Source organism: Diabrotica virgifera, chromosome 2 (assembly GCF_917563875.1).
Source record: "Diabrotica virgifera virgifera chromosome 2, PGI_DIABVI_V3a".
NCBI lineage: Eukaryota > Metazoa > Arthropoda > Insecta > Coleoptera > Chrysomelidae > Diabrotica > Diabrotica virgifera.
Genome location: NC_065444.1, coordinates 11,128,126 through 11,154,732, shown reverse-complemented (window position 1 = coordinate 11,154,732; position 26,607 = coordinate 11,128,126). Strand labels below are relative to the sequence as shown.

Below are 26,607 nucleotides of genomic sequence, written 5' to 3'. Positions count from 1 at the left end.
TTCAAAAATTGCAATTTTTCGATTTTAAGTTCAACCGCGTTTATCTCGAAAACTATGCATCCTACGAAAAAACTTGTCAGAACAGTTTTTGCTTAGAATGACCCAAAAAATACAAAAAAAAATGTTTTGTTTTGCGAGAAATCGCTGTTATGTAATTCCTCAAGTTCTTTGTTTATAACAATCTTATCGACATCCGGATCAACTGTTACCCAACAAATTCGTGTTCTACGGGTCAAGATACATAAAAAAATCTTGGGTAAGACCATTTGAATAAAGGAGGCCGTTGTACCCCCTTGGCGACAGGACTATGAATATCTACCTACAAAAAATTGGCATTTGTACTGTAGTCAGGATTTCTGTACCTAAACATAGATTTATTACGAATTTCATTTTCATGGGAAACAACTTTTCACACTTTTTTTTATGTATGACAACAGTAGATTACTTCTCATAGGTACTTACATTGTTAAAATTTGTGGTGGCTCCAATTTCGATGTTCTCATAATTTTTGCACGGCTTTTAATGGACTTTTTCTTGGAATTATTCGCTTTATTTGTCGTTTGATTAACTTTTCCCATTTCGTTAAACTATTGATAATATGTTAAAAATAAAATATCCTCCTAAATCTTTATACTCGCATTAGAATTCGAAATGTTTTTACGTAAAATATACTTACCTACCTACATAGAACTGAACTAAAACACAATTAACAACAATCTATTATTTCAAACAGGCCAACAACTTATACAACAACAACAAAAATATAATAAATAACTATCAATAAACACTATTTTCCTATGAAACAACTATAACGAATTCTTAAATTAACACACTACTGCACTGGACTGATATCAATAAAGATGACAGAACAAATTAGAGAAAATCTGACGCAGGTTTGTCAAAATGACACTGATAATTTCTCTATGTTGCCTAATTAGTTATTTAGTTATAATATGTTCGATTTCTTGTTAGAAATAAAAAATTTTAGTAGTTCCAAGATTACACAAAATCTAGGCATGCGATAAAAAAGTTTATTTGAAGAAAGTTTATTATTTTTTTCTTCTTAATGGCGGTACAGGCTCCTTTTTTCAATATTTTATTTAGTTATAGAGTAATTTCCACGTACTAACATATTTCTAAAATTGGGCTCTGTACCGCCATTCTTTATTATATTACGAATATGTGTGCCAAATATCTCGACAAAATATTCAAAATTAGAGCCGCAATATTGGAACGCGTTTGCTGCTACCTGTTGCTCGCTACTGTAGCCTCTTAAGCAGGAATTATAATATTTTTTTGTGTTAAAAAAACAATAGTCCTTGAAAGGTTCATTCGTTTTGTACATATTATGTATTGTAAAAATATATAATTATGGTAGACAGGACATGTGACTGAAAGGGTTAAGCTGATGTTGGCAATTTTGAACCAAACGACATACACTTCCTCCTCCATAAACTCCTGCAAAAAATTCTGTATACATTTCTCAGATAATATCTCTACGTGATATCGATACAGCCTGACGTGCCTATTGAGTTTCCTTCAATATGGGCCAATTCTAGGGTAAAATTGAAAATATTCTCATATCAATTTTATGGTTGTCTAGGGGAAACATGAAAGTATGCAAAATAAAGTTTTTTATTGAAATAAGAACAATAATAGGTTAATAGGTATTATAAAATGGAAGCTGGCATATTAATATAAATTCCACTAAATAATAAAAATAGATTCTTTGACTGACCTGACTGACAAAAAATTTGAGGAAAATGGAACAATTAAACAAAAATGGACGCAAATAAAAGTATGTGTGGTAATGGTTCGATATGGAATATAAAATAAAACTAGGTGACCGAAATAAATTAAGATTCAAAATAACGCAAGAAAAAATACCAGAGTTAGAGACAAAATAAACAAAGGAAACGAGTAAAAAAAATCGTAAGATCAAAGATCAAAGAAAAGGACATACTATGAAGATAAATAAATAATTGAAATGCATAGAAGAAAGCTTTAAAAATAGAAAAATTAGCAAGTTATATCAAGGAGTGAAAATATGAAAAGGAGTTACCAAAGAACACTTATATTACACTAAAAACAGCAAAATGGAAGGAATTTAGTAGGTGACGAAAATATTCTACACAAATGGAATACCCTTAATATTATATGAGAAAGAAGAAGAGCTCAAGGAAAATACCGATCAAGAACGAACAGAGGAATAATAGAAAGCCTAATAAAAAAGAAATAAAAGAAATAATAGGGAAACTAAAGAAAAATAAACTCAGAAAAGGGTGCAGTGGCAGCTAAAGTGTGTAACAATGGAGTACCAGTAGTAATTAAGCATTTGGAAAAGTTGCTGAAAATAATATGGGAACAAGAACACATAAAGGACAATGGACTGAAGCCACAATGTGACCAATTCACAAAAAAGGTGACAAAAGTCATAATTACAGGGGAATAGCGCTCCTAAATGTTGAAGTAAAATACTTGCAGTAAAAATATATAATGAGAATCAATGGAATCAATATATTAAGAAGAACATTAATGTGGATTCAGATGAGGACGCAGAATAGTAGATCAAATTTTTCTGGTGCGCGAAATAGAAGCAGAAATCAACGAATGTGTGAAATCTACAGTGGCCCTATTAATTTACTTTAACCAATCTTTTTCCAGAGTAAGACGGAAAGAAATATACAAAGCACCATGAAATGGGAATTAGTAAAAAATTAATTATTTATATGGGAAATAAGCCACAATTAAAATGAAAAAAATAATTTTATTAACGTTTCGACGCCCAAATCGGGTGCCGTTGTCAAAATACAAAATATTACTAAATAAACAAAAATTTTGTTGCTAAGCAAAAAAATTCTTCTAATAATTTATTTAATCTGACTCATTTATATTGGCAATTTAGACATATATTATACATTTTAAAGTAGAAGACTTTAAAATGATATTGCCAATATTTATGAGTTGCGTATTGTTTTTTTTTTAATATTTTTTTTTCATTTTAATTGTGGCTTATTTCCCATATAAATAATTAATCATAAAAATGCCACAAGGAAATAGCTTCAGAACAATAGTAAAAAATTAGTAAGAACGATAAGAGTAACTATCGAATAGGTATCTATAATCTAAATCTTTGACGTAATTTCTTAAAAATTGGCTTCTAAATTCTACAAATTGAACATAACATTTTTGATTTACCACGTAGTACCCCTTCCTAGATAACAAGAGCGTCAAAGTTCTAAGAAAACAATTAACAAATGGCAAAAAAGAAATAACTAAATTAAAGGATAGAGATGGAAATATCATCATCAACAGAGATGAATTATTAAGGGTAGTAGAAGACTTCTATACAGAACTATACAACAGCCAACAAAACCATGATGAGCCACTAGAAGATTCAGGAGAAAGGTTAGTCAACCAGGGATCGGAATTGATGCCTGATATATCAACAGACGAAATCAGGAACGCATTGAGAAAAATGAAAAGAAATAAAGCTCCGCGAGAAGACAATATCGTTATAGAAGCCGTAAAGATTGGAGGAGACAGACTTTTAAACAACATAAAGTAATTGTTCAACTTATTTCTGCACCAAAGTGAAACACCTACAAGATGGCACAGTGACTTACCATCTTATTACACAAAAAGGGCGATCCAACAGACCTCGAGAAATACCGGCCCATAAGACTATTAGACCACCTATACAAGTTATTCACAAGAATAATAACAAATAGACTGGAAACAAAATTGGACGTTTACCAACCTAGAGAACAGGCGGGTTCTAGGAGAAACTTTGGCACTAACGACCACCTACACTGCATAAAAGGAATTATAGAAAAATCTATCGAATACAACCGACCATTGGTCCTGACTTTCGTAGACTTTCGCAAAGCATTTGATACGATAGAAATTAACAGCATAATGAGAGCATTGAAGGAAAGTCGTATAGATTATCGGTACTCCAAACTGACAGCGAACATATACAATAATGCAACCATGACCGTCCGACTACACAAAGATACCAAATCTATAAAAATCAAAAGAGGAATTAGACAGGGAGACACGTTATCTCCCAAACTCTTTACGGCAGTACTTGAACATGCTTTCAAACAATTGGAGTGGGACGCCAAAGGAATAAATGTCGACGCTGAAAGGCTCTCCCACCTACGATTCGCAGACGACATAGTTCTTATAACAGACAACTTAAAAGAGATTAGAACTATGCTTACTGAGTTAGATGCCGTAAAAAAGTTGGTTTAAACATAAATTTTGGAACGACACAATACATGACAAACCTGGTACAAAGCGAAAATTCAAAAGTCCACTGCAACGAAATAGCATTGGTCCATAAATATAAATACTTAGGGCATGAAACCCAAATTGCAACGGAAAATCAAACTGCTGAATTACAGAGAAGGATCACCTTAGCATGGGCCGCATATGGAGCTCTATCAGACATCTTCAAGAGCAACTTGCCAAATTATTTGAAAAGGAAGGCGTTCTTAACCAATGTGTGCTTCCAGTCATGACTTACGGCGCCGAAACATTATCGTTAACCCAGGGCACAGCAACGAAACTTAGAGTGGCCCAAAGAAGAATGGAACGGTCACTACTTGGACTGACTCATAGAGACAGGGTCAGAAACGAAGAAATCAGAAGAAGGACAGGCGTCACAGATGTCATAGAGCGTGTAGCATGGCTGAAGTGGAATTTGACGGGCCATGTAGCCAGAAATAAGGACGGGAGGTGGACCCAAATAATTACAGTGTGGAGACCAAGAGAAGACAGAAGTAGAGGACCACCTACACCATGTACAGACGACGTCAAAAGGATTGTTTGGAGTTGATTGCAGAAAGCCCAAGATCGACAAAACTAGAAGAAATTAGGGGAGACTTTTGTTCAACTTTGGATGCAGAAGTCTGGATGATGATGACCCCTTTCTATGTAAAATTTTCTATGTACACGCTACCCCAGCTTCGGGGTTAAAATTTGGCAATTATTATAAACATGTAACCTACACAATACATTTAATAAAAATTGACTAGTCCAGGCGTTTTTTTTTGTTTTTTCGTCAATAAGAACAAACATGGTATAAAGTTTTCGATGACCCACTCTATATAATGTTTGATATAAACGTTTTGATCTATATACCGCGTAGGTATATAAATAACTATAATAGCTATACCTATAAAACATGGTAAACGGAAATAATAAAAATTATTATTGCTTATAGAAAAATTATTTCCTCAGACGCAGAATGTTTATAATTAAATATAGCTTAGGTGTTTTGTGTAGTAAGTAAGAAGTTTAATGACATTTGTAAAATATTAGTTTCAGCATAAAAATACATTCATAAAGTATACACATTGTATAAACCTGACAATTAAAAATTATTGTATTTAACCATATTTAGACTATGTTTTGATATTATCGCTCAATTTTCATCTAGAACACAGAATAGACATGAACAGACATATTATGGTAGGGGAGCAAAGTATGCTGAATGTGCAGTCACTCAAGCGCTTTGGGGACCTATTGAGTTGTCAAGAGTAGGTTCTAAAACCAAAAAAAGTTAAGTAAAGTTTTCCATTTTAGTGGTGACTTGTCCATTTTTAATTTAATTTTCCATTTCCAACAATCGTTTTTTTTTAGATCTATCCATCTATCCATAATTCGAAAAAATATCTCGAATAAAAGTTACTTATTTTTACGTCAGGAATTCAAATCTGCAATAAAAAATGGGGGCTCCCATTTAAGATTTTAAAGTAACCCCCTACCCCACCTCTGTGGGGGGTCGTGTTTGGTGGCATTCGATAGACTTTCAAAAATATTGAATAAGTGTATTTTTCAGTTTTTCGATCTGATGTTCATTTCGCGAAATATCGCGGAATTCGTATTTAAAATATTAAATTTACCCCCACCCCTCTCCGTGGGAAGTCGTGTTTGGTATCATTCGATAGATTTTTGAAAAATATTGAGTACTTATTTTTAGTTTTTCGATCTGTCATTCATTTTGCGAAATATTCGCTTTTTTCTTTGAAACTTTGGGACCCACCCCTTTCCTTACGCCTCGCTCAAATCGTCAGATTTTTAAAATATATACTCTTTTGCATGTACTTAACTTACCTTATCTTATTCTGACAATTTCGAGTATTTTTAAGGATAGATTTTTTTTCGGGCCCCCTTAACGAACTCCTCTGTGTTAAGAGCCAATATATGGTAGAGGTACATCTGCAGGGTACCACGTTTCTCCCCATATGATAATCTGACGCGATCGAGTAACTGCAAAAATCCCCGCTTGGGCTCCCCTACCTTCATGGTTTTATTGCAAGAGCATGAAAAATTTTTCTTCTTCTTCGCCTTGAAATTACCTGTTACCGAATATTGGTAATCAACCTGGCAATGGTAATCTTAGTTGTTGCTGCTTTGAAGAATCCCGTGGTGGATGTTGTAAAGCAGGTTCTTAAGTTCTTTAGCCATGATATTCGTATTCTCCCTCTCTGCCTCTCTCATCCAGCACTTTTACTTATAACATGCATTATTTATACAATTGCAATAAGATGAATGATCAAAAATTTTAAATAAGAGAACTAACTTACACTTTAAACCGGCGTTTCCCAACCAGAGGGTCGCGACCCACTAGTGGGTTGCGGGCGGATATCAGGTGGGTCGCGGCGTGGCTCTTAAGGTACTTATCCATACAAGTGTGAACCCCGCTCCGTGTAGCAGCTCCAGATAATGGATATGTCGATGATCGCCTCTCGGTGCTCACCTTCTTCGATTCAACCGGTTTGCGCTTTATATGTAGGGGAGCGCATGCCGTATCCGTTTACGCAGCTACACCGAGCGGAGTTCACCCTTGTGTGGATACGTACCTTAACAGTAGCTGAGTAGCGACCAGAACCGGATTTTTCCCAGGCGCCAGTCCGACCGGTTTTCTCCCATTCGCTCTTTTACTCGGACCCAAACAGTCGATTCTTGTTCTCATTGGTCTGACTCTGGTATTTGCCCGAGTAATAACATATGAGCGTAGCTGATACTCTTTCTAGCGTTGTTTTCGTTTAAAAGTAGCGTTTAACTATTTAACGATGGAAAACTGGCTGAAAAGTTGTGTTAAGAGAAAACTTCAATCTACTGGCGAAGGTGAGCTTAATCGTCCATCTAATAGCAATGACGCTAAAGTGCATGAAGTATTTTCAAATGTTAAGAAAGGGAAGAAACTGTTACGAAAATATTGTCCTGAGTACCTTTAATACGTATTCACGTTCATAGGTACGGAAGAAAAACCTATATCACAATGTACTCCTTTGTTTCGAAACCTTGGCTAACGAAAGTATGAAGCGTTCAAAACCTAATTTCAACCACACTTCAATTAACCATCCAGAAACCTTAAATATACCTTTGATGTTTTGTCAAAGAAATGACTTCGACTCTGTCGAATATGGAGAATGTGGCGTCGGGCAAGGTAATAAATAAAATTACCATTTCCTCTTACCAGCTGTCTTTGCTAATAGCAAAAAATAGCGCTTAGCACACATCAGGCGACAACCCTATTTTGTCCGGGGCAGAAATAATTTCGTCACTTTTATTTGACGAAACAGCAGGACAACAGATATGTAAAATACCCCTATCCAACACTACAGTGAAATATAGAATCGAAAAAATATCTGTTAACGTAAAGGAGAGAATATTTGCTATGAAAGAGACTGATTTTTTATTCTTTACAATTAGATGAAAGTACAGATATTGCTGACAAAGTTAATTTGTTTTGCTTAATTAGGTTTAATTTCAATGGGTCAGTTGAAGAAGAAATGTTATTTTCCCATACGCTAAACACCACAACAACTGGCCAAGAAATTTTGGATTTCTTGGATAATTTTATTTGCGACAATGGAACTAATTGGTCCAAATGTGTCGGGATTACAACCGATGGAGGTGAGGGATGGGTCGCGAATATGAAAAAGCATCAGAAGGTGCTGAAGGCTGGACTACCAAAGGTGTCCGCATATCAGCCAAAAATATGCGTTCACTACTGTACATCAAGAAATTTACTACCAACGTCTCTGTTACTGAATATATCACCAAGTACAGGGCAATTTATTTAAAACTTATAAAATCAGCTAAAAAATTGTACTATCAAAATCGTCTGAGAAGCTCTAAAAGTGTTGCAAAAGAAACTTGGTCCATAATTAACGATCTTCGTAATAAAACTCACACAGCTGAAACATTTTCCCTTCCAGACCCAGAAAATCTAAATGAATACTTTGTTAATGTGAGTAAAAATATAACATCAACTATTGTGTCACAACAAGATCCCATTTCCTATCTCCCTAATTCAGGAAAGGTCTCGAATTCATTCTTTATAAGACCGGTTGATAAATCTGAACTGATTCAGACAATCAATAATATCAAAAGCAAATCTTCCTGTAGTACCGATGGACTATCCATAAAAATTTTCTCAAATCTCCCAGACAGTGTGTTGGGAGTCCTTATCTCTCTAATTAATGATTCTTTTGAGAAAGGTAAATTTCCAGAGTGCCTAAAGACGGCCATCATTATTCCTCTTCATAAGGGTGGTGAAAAATCAAATGCCTGCAATTATAGACCTATTGCATTACTACCGGTACTCTCCAAAATTATTGAGAGACTCATAAAAGCCCGACTTATGTCCTTTCTCGTTGATAACAATATTTTATCACAAAATCAGTTCGGCTTTTTAAATAATAAATGTACCACAGATGCCATGTTTTCTGTACTACATGAGGTTTATCAAGCATTAAACAATAATCTGCACACTGCCACTGTTTTTTGTGATTATGCCAAAGCTTTTGATTGTGTGAATCACGACATTTTGATAAAAAACTAGATTTCTACGGAATTCGAGGTATTTCTTCGAACTGGTTTCAATCTTACTTGGATAATAGGAAACAACTGGTTAGAGCAAATGATACAGACTCTAGTCTCAAAAATGTTGTATGTGGGGTACCACAAGGTTCAGTATTGGGTCCTCTACTTTTCCTTATCTTTATTAATGACATCACTAGCTTAAAAATCGATGGAAAAGTTTTTCTTTTTGCTGATGATACCAGTATCACTTGGAGCAACTCAAATATCGCAACCCTTCATGCTACTATAACTTCTGATCTACTTACAATAAAAACCTGGTCTGACTCTAATTTACTCTCGTTTAACGTAGATAAAACAGTAGCATTGTCCTATAAAGGAGCTCTTCAACCCTTACCTCTTCATAACAGCCAGATCAGTATCGTTGATTCTGTAAAGTTTCTTGGTATTTTTTTAGATAGCAAACTGAAATGGTCCCTTCATATTGATGTGTTAAGCAAGAAACTATCCTCAGCTTGCTTTGCAATAAGATCTGTTTCGAAGGAAATCAATTTAGCCTCTTCCAAAATAACATATTTTTCTTTGTTCGAGTCACATCTTCGATATGGTCTCCCTTTTTGGGGTTCTGGTACGGCTGCCCAAACTGATGTTATTTTTAAATTACAAAAAAGATCAATAAGATATCTGTTTGGCCTCAGAAGAACAACACATTGCAGAAGCTACTTCAAAGATCACAGGATTCTAACACTACCTTCTTTATATATTTTAGAAACTGTTTGCTTAATTCGTAAACATCTACATGTCTTTCCAGCAAGACCTAGACATGACTATTCCACCAGAAATTCTACCTTTGACATCTATTTACCAATCCCGTCCAGTGAGTTAGTAAAGGAATTTATATTATATTCTGCAAAAAAACTTTACAACCATCTCCCTCTACAACTTAAATCTGCAACATCTTTCCCCAAGTTCCGTAAAATGACTAAAGCCTATTTATCTGAAAGACCATATTATTCAACAGCAGAGTTTCTTAACCAATAACTAAGAAAGTACAGTATTCTTATTTATAAGTATAATCTTAATCTATATTTGAGTGTCATATGCAGCAGCTTAACTTAACTTATTAAATTTCTTAAGGTAGAATATGCAATTTGCAAATTTTATTTTAAATTTTTGCAATAGATTGTTACTGTTTTTTTTTTGTTTCTCTTCATTATTTATATTTATATAGACGATTTATATCATTTTAGTAAATTGTATTTGTTATTTGTTATTGTTCTTATTTATGATTCGTGTAAGCTTTGTCTATAAAATTGTTAAATTTTTCATGACAATAAAGCATATTTCTATTCTATTATATTCTAAGGTGGGTCGCCAGATTAAAAGGTTGGAAACCACTGACTTTAAACAATTAAAAATGTTGAATTTGTTTTATGTTTAAATACTTCTTCTTTAAGTGCAGTCTCCCAATCGGAGGTTGGATATCGTAATCACTATCTTTTCTCTATCTATCTACCTCTGCTCTGAAGAGTTCTATAGACCTCTCCCTAATAACACAAAACATTCCAGGAATGTTCCTAGAAGGTACACACAGGACATTGAAAACATTCCTGGAATGTCCCCAAAAGCACACGAACATCCCTGGAAAGTCCCAGGAAAGTGCTGTGTCAGCATTTTAAACATTCCTTGAATGTCTTGTTGGAACATTCCATGAATGTCTACGAATGTTCTTTGAACATTCACAGTATATTGTTTAGACTGAATGTCTTGTTGAAACATTACATGAATGTTCTTAGGACATTCAAAGTATATTTTTTAGACATTCTCTGAAATATATCGTCAGTGATGTGACAATACCTCCTATATGTTTTTTCATGAGTTTTGCAGGAGACGAAAAACATTTTTTACGGTCACCTCCTGTTTTCATACGTAAGTTTTGACTTGTTTTGTAGTAAATAGATAGTTGAATTTACTACAAAACAAATCAAAAAATATATGATAACACGAGGTGGCCCAAACAAGTTTTTCATCTCCTACAAAATTCATGAAAAAGCAGATAGGAGGTATTGTCACATCACCGACGATATACCAGAAGTACAGTATGAAAAATGAAAGAATACCCATGAACGAACATATAAAACACGCTGTATTTTCCTGTCACCGTGTCACAAAAAAAACTGGTCAGCACAAGTACATGTAATAATTATTGTTACTTGCACTGGACAATTTTCTTTGTGACACGGTGGCAGGAAAATACAGCGTGTTTTATATGTTCATTCATGAGTATTCTTTCATTTTTCCGACTGTATATGTAGCCATACCAAATAATACATTCTTGATAAATATAAACATTTTTATTGCACAAGATCTTGTCATATATTTTTTTCCATAATCATCACTACGATGACGATTCATTGTATTGAATTGTTCATTAGAATTACAATCTGGTCATAACTCTGACCAATGAGCAATTTTAATTCAACCTAAATTACTACTGTTCCTTAAAATGAAGAGCTTACCCATAGCGTCTCTTATCTAATCTAACAGGCACACAAGCACTATGCTCTGCTTTTCTAACCGCACTATTCTAACATACACATGTACACAAGCATTATGCTCTGCTTTTCACTATCACTCAAACTAGTTCAAAAGGCTTTGTCCTCTTCAATCTTCTAGATTGCCCAGTAGTATCCAGGAGCTGGATTTCTTCAATATTCTTGTAGGTACTTACGAAGTTGTTGCTTGTGACTTCCAACTTTAAAAACAAATCCAGCTGTAAAATATTTATGTGCCTGAAGGCTTTTGTATGCTTTCATCTATAATAGTAATTTGGTGGAATGCACTTTATGGTAAAATCCAATTCTGACTGAATTGTGTATGGATCTAAATCCCCAATTATTTTCAGCTTCAATAAATATCTAAAACAATAAAAGAAATAATGTTATTGCTTGCAAAATTCATCAATATTGATAAATATTAGAGAAAAATGCACATTGATAAAAATTGTTTGCCCTACCTTTCTCCAAACATCTGGTGGCTCCAATAATAATTTCCTTAAATAATCACTTTGCAGTGTGGTAAAGTTTATAAAGTTCACAAAATACAGCAAACGAAATCCAAATGAATCCAAAATATGAGGATAAACAGTGAAATGATGAAATGAAATGATATTACAAACATAACCTCTGTAACCTGTATGCCATGCCAACCAGAACCAGAAGTCACGTGGTTTGGATTGCCTAAATACATATACACGTGCAGCAAATTTGAAAATGAATGCAAATTGAATAGTAAATGGCCTCTCTTAAAATATATGACATTGGTAGTATGTTCATAGAATGTCTTGTGGTAACATTCCACGAATAACTTAATCAGATATTCACCGAATGTTCCTTGAATGTCCAGTACATTCAAACATTAATAGAACTTTGATAGTACATTCCTGGAATGTTTTGTGTTGTTAGGGCTGCATTTAAACCAGTCCCTTAAATTCTTCAACCATGACACTCTCCTTCTTCCTATACTCCTTTCCCTCGTATCTTTCCCTGTATTGTCAGTATTAGCATTTTATATCGCTGTCCCCTCATTACGTGTCCCAGATATTGTAACTTTCTTATTTTTGTTGTGTTTATTACTTCGTATATTCCCAGTTTTCGCAATAGTTCCGTGATAGTTTTTTTTCTGTGTCCATGCTATTCTAAGCATCCTCCTGTAACACCACATTTCAAAGGACTGTATAGCTTATTTATGTGTTCTTGCTTCAATGTCCATATTTCAAGTCCATATTGCAGTAAATGTCTAAATACAACATACTCAAATCAATTTTCTATAAATAATATTGCACGAACAACATAAAAATGACTTTTTTGTAGTCTTCATTATAACTATACCTATCATTTTATTAAGAGTCCTATAGAGTGGATGAATACATGACAATGACCCCGTATATAATTTTTCTGCGCTTTGGAAAAACAGAATTATTTCGATATACCTATCTAATAAAAAACATCGGTGTCAAAGTTTATCAGTCAATTGAATTAAAATTTTTGCATTTTATAAAAGTATTTTTATGATTTGTGGGGTATCCCACGTTGTGGATCAACGGAATGTTAGGCCTTGCGATAAAAGACGAAATTTAGTGTTACATTAAATGGTGTAACTTAAGGAAATTGAACAATTGCAGATAGCGTTAAATTGAGTAAAGCCCAGGTAATGAAATTTAGTACTGTACTTCTGGACCAAACGAAATAATACGTAGAAATGATGAAATTAATTAACAAGGATAATTCTAAACTTAAGCATTACCGATAAACAAAATATAAAGGATGATGCAAAAGCATGGAATAAATTCACTATTTCAGTAACATACGACTTTGTTCTACACATACAGGCTGAGTCATGAGGAACTGTACATACTCCTACCTCGTATAGAGGTTCCTATTGGGAATAACAAATGACCATTACAAAGTATCTGCTCCCATTGTTTAATAATATACAGGGCGAGTTTCGCATTTTGACAAAAACTTGTATTCGTCATAATTTTTTAACGGTCAGATCGATGTGTCCTTATTTTGGTCAATCGTTACACTATTACCGCCTAATCAACTGATTTATTCAAACTAGATGTGTGGAGATCGATGTGTCTCTTATTTTGGTCAATCGTTACACTATTACCGCCTAATCAACTGATTTATTCAAACTAGAAAAAATCAGGTCCGGCTTTAAGAAATTAGTTCGTTTGGGCCTTAGAAAAAATTTCACCCTGTATACGCTTTTTGAAAACTCTAATATAAATTTTACAAATTAGACAAATAGGCAATTAAAATGGCATATTTATTTTTTTCCCACACGATTACTTAATTTTTTATAAAAAATCAAATTTGACTATGAATTAAAAGTTTGGTAAAGTGAACCATAGATTTAAAAAAATTAACTTTTATTACAAAAATTAATTTTTTTTTAAACAAATATTTAATTTATGTTACCACCCAATCAACTGATTTATTCAAACTAAAAAAAAGTCAGGTTTGGCTTTAAAAAATTAGTTTGTTTGGGTCTTAGAAAAAATTTCACCCTGTATACGCTTTTTGAGGACTCTAATGAATTTTACAAATTAGACAAATAAGCAATTAAAATGGCATATTTATTTTTTCCCCACACGATTACTTAATTTTTTATAAAAAAATCAAATTTGACTATAAATAATTAAAAGTTTGGTACAGTGAACCATAGATTTAAAAAAATTAACTTTTATTACAAAAATTAATTTTTTTTGAACAACTACTTAATTTATGTTACCACTCAGTCAACTGATTTATTCAAACTAGAAAAAAGTCAGGCCCGGATTTAAAAAATTAGTTCGTTTTTGTCTTAGAAAAAATTTCACCCTGTATACGCTTTTTGAAAACTCTAATATGAATTTTACAAATTAGACAAATAGGCAATTAAAATGGCATATTTATTTTTCCCCACACGATTACTTAATTTTTTATTAAAAAATCAAATTTGTCAAAATCGTAATTTTAACCTAAAAATGAAAAAAAAATGAAATCACGGTTTAACTCGCTTCAACTCTGTTCCATTTTAATATTTTTTCTTTCTGAAATTTTTACAGCACATATCTCTTACCATTGTGAAGACTATGAAAATTGTTGTAGACTTTTAGTCTTCTTCTCGTAAAAGTTATGAATTTTAAAAAATAAAAGGTGCAGATTCGTGAATTGCAAAGTTAAATCGCAAAAATTAAGTGAAAAAATTTTAAATTTATCTATTTGATCACGTCTGTGTTAAACTATAGAGTCAAAAAAAAGTCTTATGGGGAGTTTTGGATCTAGACGTGTTATAGAAAAAAAAAATAGTGAAACTTTTAATTTTAAGAAAACCGTTGTTTATTTTTTTTTATTTTTTTGGTAAAATTGCGATTTTGACAAATTTAATTTTTTAATAAAAAATTAAGTAATCGTGTGGGGAAAAATAAATATGGCATTTTAATTGCCTATTTGTCTGATTTGTAAAATTCATATTAGAGTTTTCAAAAAGCCTATACAGTGTGAAATTTTTTCTAAGACACAAACGAACTAATTTTTTAAACCCGGACCTGATTTTTTTCTAGTTTGAATGAATAAATCAGTTAATTGGGTGGTAATATAAATTATTTATTTGTTAAAAAAAATAATTTTTGTAATAAAAGTTAATTTTTTTAAATCTATGGTTCACTTCACGAAACTTTTAATTCATAGTCAAATTTGATTTTTTATAAAAAATTAAGTAATTGTGTAGGAAGAAAACAAGTTTCTTGGTTAAAAAACATTCGTGAATGGACTCAGATGTCAAATGCAGGACAACTATTCCATATTGCAGAAGATCGAGAAGCCTTTGCAATGGTGATCCCCAACGTCGGATAATCCTGATATGGCACGTGAAGAAGAAGAAGTGGGGAAAAAAATAAATAAGTCATTTTAATTGCCTATTTGTCTAATTTGTAAAATTCATATTAGAGTTTACAAAAAACGTATACAGGGTGAAATTTTTTTCTAGTTTGAATAAATCAGTTGATTCGGTGGTAATAGTGTAACGATTGACTAAAATAAGAGACACATCGATCTGACCGTTTAAAAATTATGACGAATACAAATTTCTGTCAAAATGCGAAACTCGCCCTGTATATTTTTAAACAATGGACACTTTTTAATGGTTATTTGTTATTCCCCTTAGGGGCCTCTATACGAGGTAGGAGTATGTACCGGGTGTCCCAATAAGAATGGCTCTCGGCCATATCTCAGGAACCGTTTATAGTAAAGCTTTGAAATAAAAAATTTTATAACAAAAGTTGCCTCAGGAAAAGCCTGGAAATTATTTGCATAATTGTGGGACCACCGCTAGAGGGCGTAATTGAATATCAAAAATTAAAAAATCTAAATTTTACAAAATTTTCCTAATGAAGGGGCACTGGAAATCCGATCGTCGTATTCTTCATAAAATTCTACGCATATTTGATTTGACAAGTTTAGGTCTACCTTTGGAAATAAGAGGTGGGGGTGAGTGGGAACCTTGTTATGAAAAACTGGCTGTGAGTCCGGTTCTGCTTAATCAAATTTTACAAACTTGGTCTTGTTGAAGACAGATCTTTTTCGCCAATGTAAAAGTTATGATTTCGAACCAACTTACTGAGTAATATGCCAGCTAGAAGGCGTTATTTAATTTTTTTCAGAAATCTGGTGTTCCTTGGAAAATATTAAATACAAACATGCATTTTTAATACCATATTACAAAATTAGACAAAATTAGCAACAGAATAGCGAAAACCGCATGTTAATACCTTTTTTCTATTTTGAGATATCTTACAAAACGTGTAAATTTAAAAACAACTGTTACTGTCACCGGTAAACGAAATAATTCATTAAAAGTAGTGTGCTATGGAAACAACAAAGAAATATTTTCCAGCTGTCAACGTATATTAGGTATTTTCAACGCTTCTCATTTGTTTCGAGCCTCGTTCATATCTCGTATATTAATATTATACACGGATTATACGGCATATGACAGAGGCTCGAAACAAATGAGAAGCGTTGAAAAGCCCTATTACAAAGAAATAAAAACAACTATTTAGTGATGACATAAACGTTTAAATTTTTGCCCATCATTTTCGTTGCAAACATTTACTCTTTCAAGAGTAGATTGAACAGCAGTCTCAATTTCTGCTCTCGATATGCTTTGAATGGCGTTTAGTATTCTCTGGATAATGTATTCTAGAGTAGTATATGATGGGCAACAATTTGAATATTTAGGTCGTCACTAAGTAGTTCTTTTTGTTCTGTGTTATATTTAATTTTAATAGTATTGTTTCTCTTTATATTGTTGTTTTAATTAATTATATTTTTATACGTTGACATCTGGAAAATGTTATTTTGTTTTTTTCCACAGCACACTACTTTTCATTAACTTAGTTTACCGTTGATAGTAACAGTTATGTATAAAATTTACACGTTTCTCGAGATATCTTGAGATAGACAAAAGATATCGACATGCGGTTTTCGCTATTCTATTGCTAATTTAATCTAATTTTATAAAGTATGATTAAAAATGCACTTGTTAAATCAAATATGCGCAGAATTTGATGAAGAATACAATAATCGGATTTCCAGTGCCCCTTCATTAGGAAAATTTTGTAAAATTTAAATTTTTTTATTTTTGATATTCAATTACGCCCTCTAGCGGTGGACCCACAATTATGAAAATAATTTCCAGGCTTTTCCTGAGGCAACTTTTGTTATAAAATTTTTTATTTCAAAGCTTTACTATAAACCGTTCCTGAGATATGGCCGAGAGCCATTCTTATTGGGACACCCGGTACAGTTGCTCATGACTCACCCTGTATACCTACCAAAATTATGGACATGCAAAAATTAAAATTGACGTTTTTAAGATTTTTTTTAGTCGTTTGTTTCTAAAATAATGAATTTATTTCACACTTTTGCATCATATGTGTGCTACCGGTATTCATCATGGAAATAAATGATATTAATTTACTATACAACTAGTTTTGATTTTGTAGGCATGAATGTAAGATTGTGAAGAGATTAATGATACTTTAGTACATTGAGTATTTTTATGATGTACAATACTGAAGTGTGGACGGCACCCTGCAAGAACGTACTCACGTACACTTACACTAGTTGTCTGTAACTCAGTCCGCATCAAAGGAAATGATCCGAATGATCGTCAAAAGGTTCAGGACAAAATTTGCCATAAATTCACATCTGGACTAGTTTGCGAACCTTTCGGCATTCCAGCAACTGTTATTTTGAAATTGAGGGCATCAAGATGGAATGGACGGATGCGAATTGTTTAGGTAAAATAATTTATACTTTTATAGAGGTATTTGTTTTTGCCACCATCTCGTTTCGCGAGTATTGTTCTTTTTTTATATGGCTATACGGTTTTAAGGCAATTACTGATGGTAATGGAACGTCAAAATGTTTGTCACAAAGTACGGAAGGAGGATCGGTTCCTCGCTTATTTCAAGACCCGTGCAACAACGGCGCTAATCTCTGTTGATCGCTTCGATGTTCGCGACGAGATTCGTTACAAGGTGATATTCTCCAAATGTTTTACGGATTGGGGAATAACTATGTGTGAAATAACTTTCCCGTTTGTTTACACTTTATAGTAAGAATACTTCTTCCGATATAGGTACCGGCAACTTTTTGCCTTTGAAGATGCGATGCGTATGCCACCAAAAATGAGCTTGTGTGTTGCACGGTTCGCCATTACTGCACCCTTCTTCCGATATCGACGAAATTCTCATAGCCCATAACAGAATACAGCCGACATAAAAATACCAATTTTTTAGTTTTAGAAAATTTGTAGACCTAACGATACAAAATATAAAAACAGAGAACGATGCCGAACTCGGTACCCAACACAGACTAGTGACAGCAGAGATAAACATGAAACTAATGGAAATAATAGAGAGTCCTCAATATACAAGAATAGCAACACATAAGATGAAAAATATGGACGTGAGGAAGTTATACCAAAGAGAGACAGATAAAATACTGGAACAGCATGAAAACAATGAGGAAATATGGAATATGGAAGAGAGATGGAAAAAATTGAGAGACACGTTATGGAACACTGCAAAACAAGTATGTGGAATAAGAAAGAATGGGAAGAATAATAAAAGAACTGGATGGTGGAATAAGGAAATAAAGCAAGCTGTAAAAAAGAAGAAAGAAATGTGGAAGCGATACATAAACACAAATGAAGAGCAAGATAGAGATGAATATAGAAGACAGAGAAATATAGTGAAAGAACTAGTAAAAGATGCGAAGAAGAAGAGCTGGAAGGAATTCGGGGAAGAATCGAACGAAGGTTTTGGGAATAACAATAAACAGTTTTGGAATAAAATAAGAAGCATGAAAGGAACAAAAAGGAAACAAATAAGAGGAATTAGAAATGAGCGAAATGAATTGAAAACAAACATACAGGACATACTAACCATATGGAATAAGCAATATAAAGAAAAATTCGAGGCAAGCAACCAACAAAATGAGGACAGAGGACAGCAGGAAATAGAAGAGGATAAGGACAATCGAGTGGACGAAATTCTTATCAAAGATATTGAAGAAGGATTGGCAAGAATAAAGATTGGAAAAGCGGGAGGTGCAGATGACATAGATCCGGAGATGATGAAGTACGTGGGAGAACGAGGCAAGTTTTGGCTACTGGAAATAATGAGGGAAGCATGGAGATCAGGAAAGGTACCGAAAGACTGGGAAGAAAATTTATTGATAACAATACACAAGAAAGGAGATGAAGCGGAATGTGATAACTACAGGGCTATATGCTTATCATCAGAGGCATATAAAGTCTACACCGAGATAATAGAAAGGAAGCTCAGGAAAGAACTGAAAGGAAAACTAGAAGAAGAACAAGCGGCTTTTAGGAAGGAAAGAGGAACGACAGATAATATATACATACTGAGAAATATAATTGAAAGGAAAAACGAAATAGGAGAAGACTTATAATTACGTTTAGAGATATTAAAGCTGCTTTTGATTCTATAAATAGAGAAGTAATATGGTCAGTAATGGAAGACCTGCAAATCCCGCAAAATATAGTAAGCGTGGTAAAAGTTACATATAGAAACGTAAATACTTGCTAAAGTACAAATAAACGGAAACAAATCGCCAATAATAAACCTAAGGAGAGAAATAAAACAAGGGGACAGTCTCAGCCCAGTTTTGTTTATATTAGTAATGGGTAAAGTAATGAAGAGCGCTAAAAGAAAGCCAAGGCAATTACAGTCAACAATAGGGTACAGGAATTTAGTACCAGTGAGAATAGAGGGATTACTATATGCAGATGACCTAGTAATAATAGCAGACAATAAAGAGAAAATGCAAAAATTAATCGATATCTGGGTGGAAGAAATAGAAAATTTGAATTTGAATTGAGAAAAGAAAAGGGAAGTAATAAACCAAACGATATTTAAGTGCAAAAACGAAATAATAGAAACAGCCTCGACGTTTGAATACTTGGGAGTAATAATATCAGAGGAAGGAAAGCTAGATCAAGAAATCTCATAAAGGGCGAAAAAAGCAAATAAGATCTACTATGCACTAAATAAAACAATATTTGGAAAGCAAGAAATAGATAAAGAAATAAAACTGAAGGTATACAATGCAATATCTGTACCAACTTTAATATATGCAAGTGAGACATGGGTAAACAATGCAAAAATAGATAGTACAATAAACGCAGCGGAGATGAAGCAGCTGAGAAAAATAGCAGGAAAAACGAAATTGGACGGAATAAGAAATGAAGATATTAGACAAAGACTGAAACAGGAATCGATAATAACCAAGATCCAAAAAAGAAAATTAAAATGGTATGGACACATTAACAGAATGGATCAAGGAAGACTACCAAAGTAGGTGATGGAATCAAAAAGATATGGTAAATGAAGGAAAGGGAGGCCAAGGAAGAGATGGATCGATTATATTATAGAAACTGGACAGAAAAAAGGAAAAACACTTCAACAAATGAAAGAGTTAGCAAAGGACCGCAAGAAATGGAAGATATAGATAGAAGATGAATAAAACCTCCGACGCCCCTGAGGGGCATAAGGAGTTTCGAGAAAGAAGAAGAAGAAGAAGAAGAAGACGAAAATTTGTAATATCAACAAAAATTTTAAAGATAATTATTGATTAAAACAGGCGATTTTTTTGGTTAATATGTACATGCCATTTTTACTATCAGCTGCAGCTTCTTACCGCGACCTGACAATCGTATCGCCATGCCTTTCAACTTTTAAATTAGCTAGCGAACCAGGAGGCGTATGAGTGGGGATTACTTCGTTCGTTTTTTTTTGATTGGTCCGAAAGTATGAATTGTTTTCGTGAGATGGTTAATTATGTTATTATGTTATACATTTCGAGATGGGTAGAAAGAACATTGGTTTATGATTACAAGAAGACGTATCCTAGTAAAATAAAATGCTGTATCAGAAGAGGAAAAGCCTGAAGATAAGTTAACACGGATTTTTAACTAAAAGTAAAGGTGATTCAGATTTGATTACAGAACAGAGTCTCCACTATGTGCATTGTGCATTGATAACAATGGAGATGGAGGGCACTTTGAGCATCTATTGTAACCTTAAATGCAGATGTAGTATTGTAAGTCATTAATTTTGTTTACTTTATAAATATATTTTTTCTAAATATATTTTTTTCTTATCTTAGTATAGAATAGTAGTACCATACGCCATTATAGAACAAAACTAATGCTACACTATGTTATATATTGTAATCAGGAAATGCAGGGCTACTCAAAACTACAAAAAATACAGGGTGTCCCATTTGAAATATTGAAGATGCATTTTATCGGACACTCCCTGTATACAAAATTTGGTCTGTTGTTACACTGTTGATCGGTACAGATAAAATAATACAACTTCTATTTGAAACTTTTTTTTGTATTCCCGAAATTAAGGAAAATAAGTGGGGGTCAAAATATAATGAGAAACCCTGTATTTATACGTATTTCGTATTTAACAGATCTCATCAGAGCACCTGTGTAGAGGCACTATTTTAGTTCCTGCCTCATTTGACTTAAGGATTTTAAATTTTGTATAGATTTAAAAATTTATAGGCCAGGCAATGAAGCAATAAACCTACCAATTTTTTGCAGTTGGCTGGATCTTAATGAAACTTGTAGCACTCGATTCGTAAGAGCGTTAGGAAATTTGGTGAACTAAAGTGATGATGTCGAGATGAAAATTGCGTTACTGAACACGGAAAATGCATTTTCCAAAGTACATTTCGAAGTGATGAATAAACAAATTAGAAAAAATACGGAAATAATTTCACAGAAGTGAGTTCAATAATATTGGGTGTTTTTACGCCACACGTGATAAAGAATGCAGGGGAAAGAGTAATAAATTGGTGTAGATAATTTGCAAAGAAGCTTGGAAGAAACAAAATATGCCCGAGGAATAGGAAAATAATTTAATCGTACCAATTCAAAAGAGGAGAAGAAATCTAATGTAAAAATTATATAAGTTTATGGGTACATACAAGACAGCCAGACCAAAAGTACAAGTAGATGGTCAAAGATCCAATGAATTTAAATTAATAAAGGAATAACACAGGGAGATAGTTTAACGACGTTCTACACCTTCGTTGCGGGGTATGCCTCTTTATATGCAAGCGAAACAGTATTTTCGAAACAGTATTTTCACTTTTATTTAATAATGGTGCGGTAAACAATCCTCATTTTTTAATATGTTATTGCTTACAGAAAAACCTTTAATTTAAGCACAAATAATTACGAATCGTAAAGTCGAGTCAAAAGTTATTAACTTTTTAAGAGCGAAACATGATTTCGAAACAGTATTTTCACTTTTATTTAATAATGGTACGGTAAACATTCCTCATTTTTTAATATGTTATTCCTTACAAGAAAACCTTTAATTTAAGCACAAATAATTAAGAATCGTAAATTTGGGTCAAAAGTTATTAACTTTTTAAGAGCGAAACAGTATTTTCGAAACAGTGTTTTCACTTTTATTTAATAATGGTACGGTAAACAATTCTCATTTTTTAATATGTTATTCCTTACAAAAAAACCTTTAATTTAAGCACAAATAATTAAAAATCGTAAATTTGGGTCAAAAGTTATTAACTTTTTAAAAATTCCCATAAGAGCCAATGTTAAAACTTAACTTTGACTCTTAATAGTAATTAAACGGCACGGTAAAACAATTTTTAAAAAATCAAGTCTTAGTTTTATGAAGTAAACTATAACATACTAAAATTTCATGCAAATCCTTAATTCTTTGCCGAAGGTGTAGAAGGTCGTTAAGCCTATGGTTGTTCGGCATATTAATGGAAAGAAATATAAAGAACCTTGAAGTTAAAGAAGAAATCCTAAATACAATGATTGGATACAGCAGCTTGCAACGAGTAAAATTAGAGAGTTTACTCTACGCAGATGACATTGTGGTAGCGAACAACAAAATAAAATAAAAGGCTCGTGAATTCGTGGACTGAAGAGATACTAAAAATGAAAACAAAAACGATGATGGTCAATCAAAAGGAAAACCAAAGCCATAAGGAGATTAAATGTAGCTAATGGAACAATATTAGAAAAAATAACAACGATCGAATATCTGGGCAGCACTGTGACTGATAATAGCAACGTATATGCGGAAAAACCAAATAGAGGAAATAAATCTACACGATTATACTACACAATTAATACACAAATAAGTACAAGGACGCAAAGATTTAAAGATGGAAGTTAAGTGAAAAATTCACAACACGATATTTGTACCAATAATAACATATGCAATCGAAAATTGGAGAAATGTACGGGATCACAACATGGTGCAGGATAATAAATGAAGATATCAAACAACTGACAATGCAAAAACCTATTACTGAGTACATTCAACAGAAGCAAATGTTCTGGTTGGGACATATTAATAGAATGAAATCAGAAACAATTACAAGGCAAATAGAGAAGGGAAGGACTCGGAAGAAATGGATAGAGGTACATCGGACAGACCTATTTGTTCAGGTGTCAGGAGTATCTGATAGTGAGTGGCCGCCTTTATTCACAAAAATGCATCAGATTGTCTTTTTTGCATAGTATTGATCATAGTCTATTAAACGTTAGTGCTTTTGAGGACAAAATAAATAATGGGCAATAGAGTAGGTTATAGAGGGTCAAAATAATGTAAACGTAAATAATTGAATTTGTTAGTACTTAGGTGTTAAGTGTTAAGTGCCCAGAATATTAAAAACTTTTAGGTCAAACAGAGCAAGTTCGGATAAATAATTATATTTCTAAAGAAATCTACTCAAATTGTTGTTTAGTACAATTTGTCAAAATATTTTTATAATGTAGAGCTGGTTACAAAAAGAAACTAATATGACTCTTAAAGCGTTGTAGAAAAGGTTGTAGAAAATTGAACAGTGTATTTTGATGGATAAATACTTATTATTTACAAACTGTCACTGTCACTGCCAAATCTTAAAAATTTGTCAGATAACTTATGTTCAACCTCAAAAATTGCTCCACATGCTAGCAGAGAACTAAAAGCAAGAGACTGGTTATTCATTTTTTATTTAAAAGCTACAGAATTGTAACGAAATTAGATGGTTGGTCACTCCACGGGCGCCCATATAAAAGTTTTCAGGCGGGGGCCAAACGTGAAGATGTTGAACTTTATATTTTGTATACTTTGGAGAACCGTATATAAACTAAAGCACCGGAAAAGCCAGGGGGGGCCACGGCCCCGCCCTGTCCATGGGTATGGGCGCCCATAGTCACTACCTGGGGAGAGTTCAAGTATTACGTATCGCAATTTTCAAAGATTTTTGACCCCCCTTCCCCCATGTAACGCACTGTAACGTTTTTCTGTACCCCCTTCCCCTGCCTAAACGTTACGTAACACCCAAGTTTCCATTTGAACCTAAATGAAGGTACAATCCAGGGGTTCACCGTACAAAATAAACGAAAGTTGGGAGATTTTGATTCCGTAGTTTTTTTATTTAAGTTAAAAAACAATGCGCCGTAACGTTTTACAAGACCCCCTCCCCCCTAACTGCGTTACGTAATACTTGAACACCCCCCTGCCGTAGCGAACCATTTTAACGTAAGAAGAACAACAGTTTTTAATATTAATAAAAGATGGAGAGAACAAGAAACTCTCGAAAGAAAGCAAGGTTCTGGAAGACCAAAAATATCTACTGCTCATGAAGATCGTACGCTTTTGGAGAGATTAGAAGTAGTCCGTTCTTTACCGGTAAAATATTGCAAAACCTCTAAATTTTAAAGAACCGCTTGGATTAACATGAAATATGGCATACACATAGCTAACAAGTCAAAGAAAAAAAATGATATTGTGCCGATATGTGCTTTTGCCCTGGGGTTGGTTTTCACCCCCTTTTGGGGGTGAAAACCCAATATAAGTCAGGAAATGGATAAACTGACTAATTTTAAGTAACTTTTGTTCTATAGAGTTTTTCACTAAGTCAATACTTTTCGAGTTATTTGCCAGTAAATATGTTCATTTTTTCAACAAAATAACCACGCTTTTAGACGGTTTTTCGCAAATAACTCAAATAGTAAGTATTTTGTCGAAAAGACATTTTTAGCAAAAATATAGCCTGTAAAAAATTTTAAAAAATGGTGTATATATCACGTCTCTATATCTAGTAGAAGCAGAGTTATATCTAATGAAAAATAGGTTCATATTCGTCAAATTCCAAATGGAATACTTTAACGTGAAATAACCAAAAATGAAGCACATTTCGGGGAAAACTCATTAAAACTTATTTAAAGTGTTTGAAAAAAGCTTTATTTTTGTTTTACAAAAAAAAATTTCTAGCGTCAAAAGTAAACAAGTTACATTCAAAATAAAGTTGGTCCCTTTTTGTTTTAGTAAAAAAATCGAGAAAATCTCCCCTAATTAGTATCTTAAATGAATTTAAATTGAATCTTTACCACTTCACAAGTTTCTTGACTCATGTATGTATTGTTTATATGATCTGTAAGTTTCATCGGTTCAAAGTCCTTATTATTGAAAGGGCTGTAGTTAAAAGGGGTTGAACGGGTCACTGATCACACACGAATGTGTGCAAATTTAGAAACACAAAATCTTGATCAATTTTTGTCTAACAGAAAAACAAAAAAATACATCATATTCAGAAAATCAATGCTGACTTTTTTGTTTTTCGAGATTTTTGGTATCTCTAACAATTTTTAAGTTATTTTGAAAAAAAAGCATATTTTTCAAAATTAAAATTTTTAAAAATTTTAATTTGAAACCAAATTTTTTCAAAAATAAGCACTTTGAATCAATGAAACTTACAAATCATATAAACACAACATAAGTAAAATAATTTGTGGAGCGGTAACGATTAATTTCATTTAAGTTGCTAATTAGGGGGTGGTCTTCCCGATTTCTTTTTGCTAAAACAAAAGGGACCAACTTTATTTTGAGCGTAACTTGCTTAAATTTAATGCTAGAAAGTTTTTGCAAAAGCAGAAATAAAGCTTTTTTAAAACACTTTAAAAAAGTTGTAATGGGTTTTCCCCAAAAAGTGCTTAGTTTTTTGGATATTTCACGTCGAAATATTCTATTTGAAATTTGGTGAATATGAATCTATTTTTCATTGGCTATAACTCTGGTTCTACGAGATCCAGAGACCTAAAGCAAACACCATTTTTTTTACTTTTTTATAGGCTATATTTTTGCTAAGAACGTTTTTTTCCACCAAATACTTACTTTTTGAGTTATTTGTGAAAAACCGTCTAAAAATGTGGTTATTTTGTTGGAAAATGAACATATTTACTCGCAAATAATTCGAAAAGTGTTGACTTGGCGAAAAAGCTGTATAGAACAAAAGTTACTTAAAATTAGTCAGTTTACCCATTTCCGGACTTATTTTGGACATATATTTTTCACCCCCATGAGGGGGTGAAAGTCACCCCCTAGGGCAAAAGCACACATCGGCACAATATCACTTTTTTTCTTTGACATGTAAGCTATACGTGTGCCAAATTTCATGTCAATCCAAGCGGTTCTTTAAAATTTAGAGCAAAAACCGTGAAATAATGTACTAAAGAGAATCCTTTTGAAGATGCAAAAACTGCAAGAATTATGTCACAGTTTCCGGGGAGAAAGACAACAACTTGGCGCAGAATTAAAGCATCGCGTCTTAGGTACCGAACTGCAGCAAAAAAACAAGCTAT

At 33.1% G+C, this 26,607-nt stretch overlaps 1 protein-coding gene across 3 annotated transcripts in view; it reads right to left on the bottom strand.

Annotated features, from left to right (window-relative positions):
- The window catches only part of LOC126879961 (serine-rich adhesin for platelets), a 960,737-nt gene that overhangs the window by 590,667 nt on the left and 343,463 nt on the right, over positions 1-26,607 (bottom strand). The window lies entirely within an intron of this gene.